The following is an 8654-nucleotide window of genomic DNA, read 5'->3' on the forward strand; positions in this document are numbered from 1 at the left end:
TATTCATTTTAGCAGTCACTAGTGGCCCCATTCACCAGCCCCAAGACTCAAGGAGGACTCATTTGGATGGTCCCATGTGTACAAGAGTATTTGAAATGTGTATGTTGTCACCAGAGCAGCTTTTATGATGTGCCCTTATGGCCTTAGAAAAAGGGGGCAATAATTAGACTGGCTTCCTGTCCCAGCAGTTTCTGAATGTCCCAAATTTCCCTTAATTAATGTGATCTTGTGCCATAAATTAGATAGGTCCTCTTCTGGCCCTAGAACCAAGAACACAATAGATTCACATCTACCTTCCTCAGCTGTGCCTACACAATGCCTCTAGCATAACTAATGCTGAGACTGGGGTCCAAACTTCACCATGCATTCCAATAGTTCAGGTTTCTCTTCAGTAGAGCTCATTTATACATCCTAGTCTCTGGGTAGAGTTTTAAGGTATTCTTTATGTCATATAAAGTCCTAAATGATCTGGGGCAGCGCTATTTGAGAGACTACCACTGTATTTCTCTGTGCCACCTCGGTAGGGCTGGGGTCAAAGGAGCACAAGTTGAATGCCCTTGCCAGAACACTGAGGCAGCGCCTAGCAGGGCATTGTCTGGGAAGGTTCCAGGACTCTGAAATTCACTTGATAGGGTTTGTGGCAGAGGCTGGGCATTTGCTTCCCAGAATGATGAAGGGATGTAAAGGAGGTCAGGTAGGCATTTATCTAGATAAGTTCCTTATGAAATGCTACTAGGATTTTACTTATTTATCAGTTCAAGATATATTGGCTGTCCTCTGGTATCTCAGCCTGTTTTACAGCCCCTACAATCCCTCCCTTGCAGGGAGGAGTGTTAGCGTTAGGCCTGCACTCAGGTGCTCCAGCCAAGCACCCAGCAGGCCCTGCCTCCAGGCAGACCCAGTGCCAATCAAACACAGCCCCACCTCCAGCCTCCATTCATCCATCAGTTACAGGCAGGCAGCAGGGGGAAGCAGGGCACCTGTGACCCCCGCATAAGCCCTGGGACTTGGGCAGGCTGGGCACCTGGGCCCTCAACATGCTATCATGAAGCACCCCATGACACACAAACAGATCCCAACACTGAGCAGGAGAACCCCTGCACTCAGGCACAGCCCCATGGACCCTGACACCTGCACATCCATCCAGAGACCCCCATGTCCCTGTGCTTGGGCACAGGCCCACAGATCCCAGCCCTGGAACCCACAAGCCTCATTTCAGAGGCCAGACCCCAACACCCTGCAACTCAGATGCCAACACAGACATCCCACCCTGCAAGCAGGATCCAATGCAGGCAGCTTGCCCATGGTGGGTCAGGGAGGTGGAAACAGAACATGGGGATTGGGTCTGCATGGAGGCAAACTTGTGAGGCCTGCTGCTAGCAGGTATCAGGGCCATGTGCACCAGGTGACCCACATCTATTGGGTCCCAGAGTACTAGGATTGGGGGGGGGGGCACTAAGCATCCAAGCCAGGTCAAGCAGTCTGATGCCCTTGGAAACTTCAAGAGTAGGTTGGGCATGGCCAGCTGCCTCAGTGTTGCAAGTAGATGTCCCTGGAAATTTCCAGGCCAGGGTATGGGGCATTGCCAGCATCATATGGGTGTCTGCTGAAAGCTCCTGGAAAGTTCAAGGTCTTTGGGATGACCTGGTCAGTGGAGCACTCATCACTCTAGAGCAGAGGCTGCATGCAGCTGAAGTGAGAGGGACAGCCACATGCTGGGACTCACATCTACACATACACACCCAGTTCTTTCCATTCATTCACCTTTCCATCCACCTTCAAGGCCATGGCCTTGAACCCAGAGCCTTGCTTTGCTCGATGACAGCTGAGTCTGGTTTGCCACCTCCACAGTGCAACACTGGGGTAGACAAAGGTGGCCAGAACCCTCCACCTGGGCCTAGCCATACACTCACTGATCAGCTATGGTCAACTGACCTCTTACTCCTTTCCATATAAACTTCTGGCTTGGAGGAGGAAGTATCCAGACAACAAGGCTCAATCTTCTACCTAAATTGTTGCACCCTTGGCTTGTGCTGCTATTGGCTGACAAATTCCTTGGATACCTGATCTGGCTAGCCTCCCAACTTTGCTCTCTGCCTGACCCTCCAGCACTGCCTGATGCAATCCCAGCACTGTCCTGATAATTGGCCTGGATAATTGACCTGACTAGCTTTCTGACCTTGCATTCTTCCTGACTCTCTGGATCTATTTCTTTGTTCCTTGGATAGATTCTCCTGGCTTCTGATCCTGAGGTGACCCCTAGATCTGGCTACTAATGGCTCAGAATGACGCTTCACAGCTGGACCCTCACCCCCTGTGGATGCTGACCATGGAAGACCCCGTCCTGTCCTCCTCCAGTACCCAACCCTGATTACGCAGCTGGGGCCATGGGGAGATGAGGGATCTCATGCCCATCTAAGGTGAATAGAAGATCTAGGACTAGCTCTTCAAAGGGCACCATGACAGGGATGTGTTCAACCATATAGCCTAACAGTTGCAAGTGTGGGACTGGATGCAGTGCCACGCCAAGGCTAAGTGGATGACAATCCAATATAAGTGCATGCATGACACCAATAAAAAGTCCAAGAGCAGGAGGCACAGTATACCCTTCTATGAGGAGCTGTTCTGCTTTCTCACCACAGACCACGCTACTGTCACCCTGCACATGTAGGACACAACCAGGGACCTGGAAGAGTTGTCAGCAAGGTTCCCACCACAAAAGGAGGAGCAGGAAAGCCCCAGGATGATGGGAGAACTGGGTGCTCAGGAGCAGGTTTGCAGAGGCCATAGGGCGCAAGGTCTGCTGCTGCCAGTGGTCCCAGAGGACTCCAGCCCATTGGTGGTGGTCCCTGAATCATTGCAGGATCCAACAGCAGAGGTGCACCTGCAGCTGTACCTGAGACCTCTCTGGAAATCTTCTTGGGGATGGTCAAGTATGAACATGGCATACAGGATAAGAAGGAAGCTTTGACACCATGGTAGTTCTGACCCAGGACCTGGACCCCAATGCTGTGCCCTCCACACTATAGGAGCCCCTCCACCCTAGTCCCCAGTACACAGACCAAGGCCAAACATGAAGCCCCCAGGACACCATTTCCAGTGCACCTGCCATGGATGAAAATGTAACTCATAGCATCAGAGAAAATTAGGGGTGAAAAGAACCTCAGGAGGTTATCTAGTCCAACCCCCTGCTCAAAGCAGAACCCTCCTCAATTATATCATCCCCACCAAGGCCTTGTCTAACTGGGTCTTAAAATACTGGGTGCAGGCATTCAGGGACTTAGTCTTCTGGCTCTACTCATCCAGGGAGCACTCCTGGCCCCTTGGCTAGGAAATTGCCAGCCAAGGCTTCGCAGATCTGGACTCCCTGCTGGTGTGCAGGGCCGGTGCTCTGAAGATCAGTGGGGGGGCTCTCTCTCCCCAGCCTCCGTGTGCTGTGCATGCTCAGCATGCCATGCCTGGTCTGCAAATCATGACTCCCTTGCCCAACCTTTGTGGAAGACATCTCCCCTGGTCTCACAGATGTTGTGGACGACATGTGTGGTGACAATGAGGCATGGCAGGTTTCTTCCACCTTGAGGCGCATGCTGAGAGCCTGCCAGCATGCCTTGAGGCAGCTGAAAGTGCATTCCACGGGCATGCTGCTCTTGCTCAGACAGTAGTTGAAGTGCTCCTTTTGGTGATCCAGCTGCCTCGTATAGGGCTTCATAAGCCAGGGCAGAAGGGAATAAGCTGGGTCCCCATTGATGAGAAGTAGGACAAGGATGGCTCTAGTGATGAAACTGGGGGCCCCAGGAATGTAGCACTCATTCTCCATCATCTGGGGGAGGTGGAGGGAGTTGTAAACAATGTGGGCAACATGGGTGCTGCCCACCCAGCCTGTGAAGCTGTGTATGAAGCAACCCTGGTAATCAACAACACCCTGCAGGATGACTGAGAAGTAGCCCTTGCAGTTGATGTATGCCTGGGTGCCTCAGGGTGGGCCATCCACAGTGCAGTTGGGGAAGTCAATGTGGCAGAAGCTGGCACCCACCAACTGCAGGTTGATGAGGTAGATGAAACAGGTGGCCAGGATGTTCTGGATGTCCAAACCAGACAGCCTCTCTGACCATGGACCTGCCCACACTAAACTAGTTGGCAACATAGTGGAGATGGCCAGGGGTGGCCAGCTTCAAGATGGTGATGGCCACCTGCTTCTCTGGAGTGAAGAGTTGTCCACATGCTGATTTCTTGGTGTGTGATGTCGGGGGGTCACCTGGGAAATAATGCTCATGAAGGTAGCCCAGTCCATGAAGAAGGTCTGGATCTACTGTTCATTGTCTCCGGTGTCTAGAACAATTTGCTCCCACCAGTTACTGGTGGTCTGGAGAATCAGTGCTTGACAGTCTGGAAGTGATGACAGAGCAGTCCAGCATCCAGGGCATCCTGGGTGCCCTCATCCTGATTGGCCACATGCAAGTTGGTGGCCCAGTCCAGAGTGCTTGATGGGCACAGGGTGTAGTAGCTGGCCCTGTGTGGGACAGCCATCTGCTGACTCAGGGTTACAAAGCTGCATCCTATGACAACCAGATGCTAGACCAGGTCCAGATGGCTATGTGTGATATCCTGCAACCTCCAGCAAAAGTTCCACAGGGCAACAAGCAGGACATGGTGCAGCTCCTGGATCTGTGGGCTTTGGCAGTGGGGTGCCATGGCAGGGTGCAGGTAGGCTGGGGCACAGAGGCATGTGCAATTAACAAAGGAGAACACTTGCTCTGAAACTCTTCTGGAAGCCTCTGGATGGGGCATAGGGGAGAGTCTGTGGTGAGGCAGCAGTAGGTTGGGGGCATGGTTGTCTGCACCCAGCTTCCAATCAGGGGTTGCACTCTGCTGCACTTGGCAGTCTCCAGGAGCCCAGGGAGCTGTAGGGCACACTGGGAGGTATGCAAGAACATCCCCCACTTGCAGGCCTCTGCCAGCACAGGCTGCCTGTGTGCCCACACTCCCAATAAGAGTAAACATGTATCCTGTTCACTCCCAATCTAAACTAAATTGCATAGAGGAAACCATGTAACTTAGATTCCTCCTCCAGCTTTTTGCTTCTATGTTTTTATCCAACAAGTTTAAAAATAAAAGCACGCACAGTGCCTCTATACTTGCATATGTTTAGACTCAAAAAGACAAATTCAGAGATGTAGAACTTGGACTTTATTCAATCATACTTCATTAATGTCAGCCATCTTACATTTTCATAGGTGGACATTAGTAAAAATAACAGCATTTAAGATAGTATACTTTATACTCTAAGAAACTGCAATGTCTGGTAGCTAGTGTAGGAATCTCCTTAATTCCCTCCCTCTCATCCTTTTTTTTTTTTTTCTGTTTTCTTATATTTCTGTCCTCTGGCTTCACAATCTGTGAGTTAAACTGACTTGATTATTTAATCTACTTGAGTATTTAGAAATCTGTTAGGCCTGTGTGAAGCAGCTAGTATTCGCTTCGGATTTGGCCACTTCGGGGGACAGTGATTCAATTCAGTGATTTGAATCACTGTCCCACATCAATCAGCTGAATCTGAGTAGGAATCTCCGATTCAGCCAGGCCCATTCCCCTCCCCCAACCCGGCAATGGCTTCCCTGCCCGCCCCAGCTCCCAGCGCTTGTTAAAAAAAAAAGCCCTGACTCAGCAGGCACTGCTGGATGGGAGGTGATCCCTGCTGCCCCCCACTGCCCCATGCCACATGGGGAGCTCTACACAAGCCCCTGATCCTCCCCCCACTTCCTCAGTCCCACCACCGCATGGCTGTCCCTCCCAACACGGCTCTGACCGTTTAAGAAAAAAAAAACCCCAAACCCCCTGGACTCACCGTTCCTGCCAGTGGGGGGGCAATCCCCACTGCCCCCCACTGCCCTGCACCATGTGGAGGGCTCTGCATGAGTCTCTCAAAGCCCCAAGGCTGCAGCAGGAGCGGAGAATCCCAGGGCTTTTCTCAGGGGGGTGTTTCTTGAAGGGCCGGAGTTGACCCAGTCAGGGTACCCGTAGTGGGGGGCTAGGAGAGGGGGAAGGGGTTGGGGGTTCATGCAAAGCCCCTCATGCAGCCCCTCATTCAGTGAGGGACAGCGGGGATTGGCCCCCGCTCAGCAACACCTGGTGAGTCGGGGCTTTTTTTTAAAGCACCGGGAGCTGGGGCGAGCAGGGCAGCCATGGGCGGGCTGGGAGAGCAGGCAGGGGATGAGGGCTGGCAGGGGTCCCCCCCTGGTCCCCTCCCCTCTCTCCTGCCCCTAGTATTTACCAGCTCAGAGTTGGCTGCAGCTCCCTGCTGCAGCTACTGTGGACTGCCCAAATCATCATGGTCTCTGAATCTTTTTTGAAGATTCGGAGAGCTTTGAATCGATTCAGACATTTTAATCGGTCTCCTTATTTGTTTCAGATTCAGAGATTCAGCCACTGAATGAGGCCGAATCTCCTCCAAATTGAATCACCACCCAAAGCTTTGCACAGGCCTAAAATCTGCAAGCTCACTTCAATCTCTTACCCTCAAACCTTTTAGTCTGAAGTCAGAGAATAGAATGTGTGGAGTTATTTTGCTTTAGCTTTTCTGAAGGTGAGTGACAAGAGATTTACAAACAAGAAAGGGTTAAGTTCTTGGCTCCTATGTTATCTAGTTTATGTTGTCCAGCAGTTAGAAATCTAACCTAAATGGGCAGTCAGTGATCCTCCTGAGACCACAAGATATTTTAGGTGGAACAAAGCCACCTCTATACTACCCATTCTACCTCCATCTTTGTAAGGTGACCTGTCCATAGTGGGAGGTAACAAAACAGAGCATATGCTGGTTAACTAGATCCTTGGCTAGTGCAGTGGGTCACTGCAGACAGCAAGGTTTGCAGAAGTCCCGAGGTTACCTATATTTGCATTTATGCAAGTTCAAGGGCTGGCCCAACTCATGGTTAGCAATCTAGGTCTCACAGCTTTATCAGCAACCTCAGTGCAAATTCTGTGCAACAGGAGACTGATTTTAAAAGGTGCAGTTTTTCACCTTAATCAAACACAAAATTGACTACGAAAATTTTCATAGGATCGGAAAGACACAGGGATAAAAGGGTGTCTTTGCACATGCTCTGGAGGGGGGGAGCACTTTAATTAGAATGGCTCTGAGAGGCTCTCTAATTAAAGTGCCCGCAGTATCATATGTATTCACCATCCCATGCTTCAAAATGGCCGCGGAGGCACTTCAACTAAAGTTTGTTTGATGAAGTGCAGGGACTTGATTAATCTGCTGCTAATTATCACACATTGGAGCAGACGTTCAGCACATCTATAGATGTCCAAAGAGACTTCAGGTCACCCCTGCTCAACATAGAATCATCCCTGTCTAAATCATCTCATCCAAGTATTTATGTATCTTACCTGCTCTTAAAAACATCAAGGATGGAGTTTCCACAACCTGTCAGGGTAGCCAGTTGCAAGGCTTAACCACCTTCAGTGGAAAAGTTCTTCCTAATACAGGAATCTCTTGCTTTATGCAGATTATCTATGTGCAAATTTGCTTTTATGCAATGACCCTTTTTATACCAAAAATTTTTTATATGCGAGGTAAATTCACTCTTATGCAATCAGTGTGGTAGAAGCCCTCAGTCAGCTGCTTTGTGCATTTTGGGAGTGATGTGCACCAAAATATAGTCTCCTGTGTGGATCTGTGCTCCTCACTCATTGCCTGCGACACACGTTTCTGTAGTTGCCATCCCCATTATGATAGTGCCCTGTGCTTGTGTGCACTGTCTGCTGTTGGTGAGTACAAAAACTGGCTTGTAAAAGTGGTAGAAATGGGCCTGGGGGTCAGTACAATTGAGATCTTGGAACGTATACCTATTTGTAACATGGTAAAGTGGGTTCCCTTTATGCGATTCCGAGTTATGCACTGTTTTCCAGGAACACATGTACAGCATAAAGCAAGGGAAACCTGTACCCACTCTAAATTCCCCTTGTTACAACTGAAAACTTTTTGTCCTGCCCCCTGAGGCCACAGGGATTAATTTATTATTGTCCTTTTCAAAACCATCTTTCACGTGTATGAAGACTGTTACCAATATTTCCTTGTCAATCATGTTTCCCAGACCTCTAATCATTTTTGTTGCTTTCCATTGGGTTCTTTCAAATTTATCTAGGTCTTCCTTGAAGTGTGATAGCCAAAACTGAACACAGATGAAACCTCACCAATGATGGATGGAATAAAAGAATCACTTCCCTAGATTTGCAAGTGACACTTCCTTTTATACAACCCAGTTTGCTATAGGTTTTTTTCAGATTACATGGTCAGCTCATTCACTTTTCAGTCCCCTATTTTCCAAGGTCCTTTTCTGCAGTACTGCTGCCCAGCCAGTCATTCCCCAGCTTCAATTTTTGCATTTGATTGTCTCATCCTTTACATTTGCCAAAGCAAGAAAAAATATCACCTTTGGGCAAAGTCCAAACTTATACCATTCCAACCCAACATGTGAACATCTTTGTAAATTTGCAATATAAGGAAACAGGAATATTTTTTTAATCTTAATTATGACAGATGCCACCAACATTATTCATTATGTTGCACTTTAGTAAAATTCCCAGTCATGAACCAAGATTCAATTGTGCTAGGTATTATACACAACCTATAAAGATGGTCCATATATTCA

The sequence above is a fragment of the Crocodylus siamensis genome, chromosome 4 (genome assembly GCF_052110815.1).
Source record: "Crocodylus siamensis isolate JL-2025a chromosome 4, ASM5211081v1, whole genome shotgun sequence".
NCBI lineage: Eukaryota > Metazoa > Chordata > Crocodylia > Crocodylidae > Crocodylus > Crocodylus siamensis.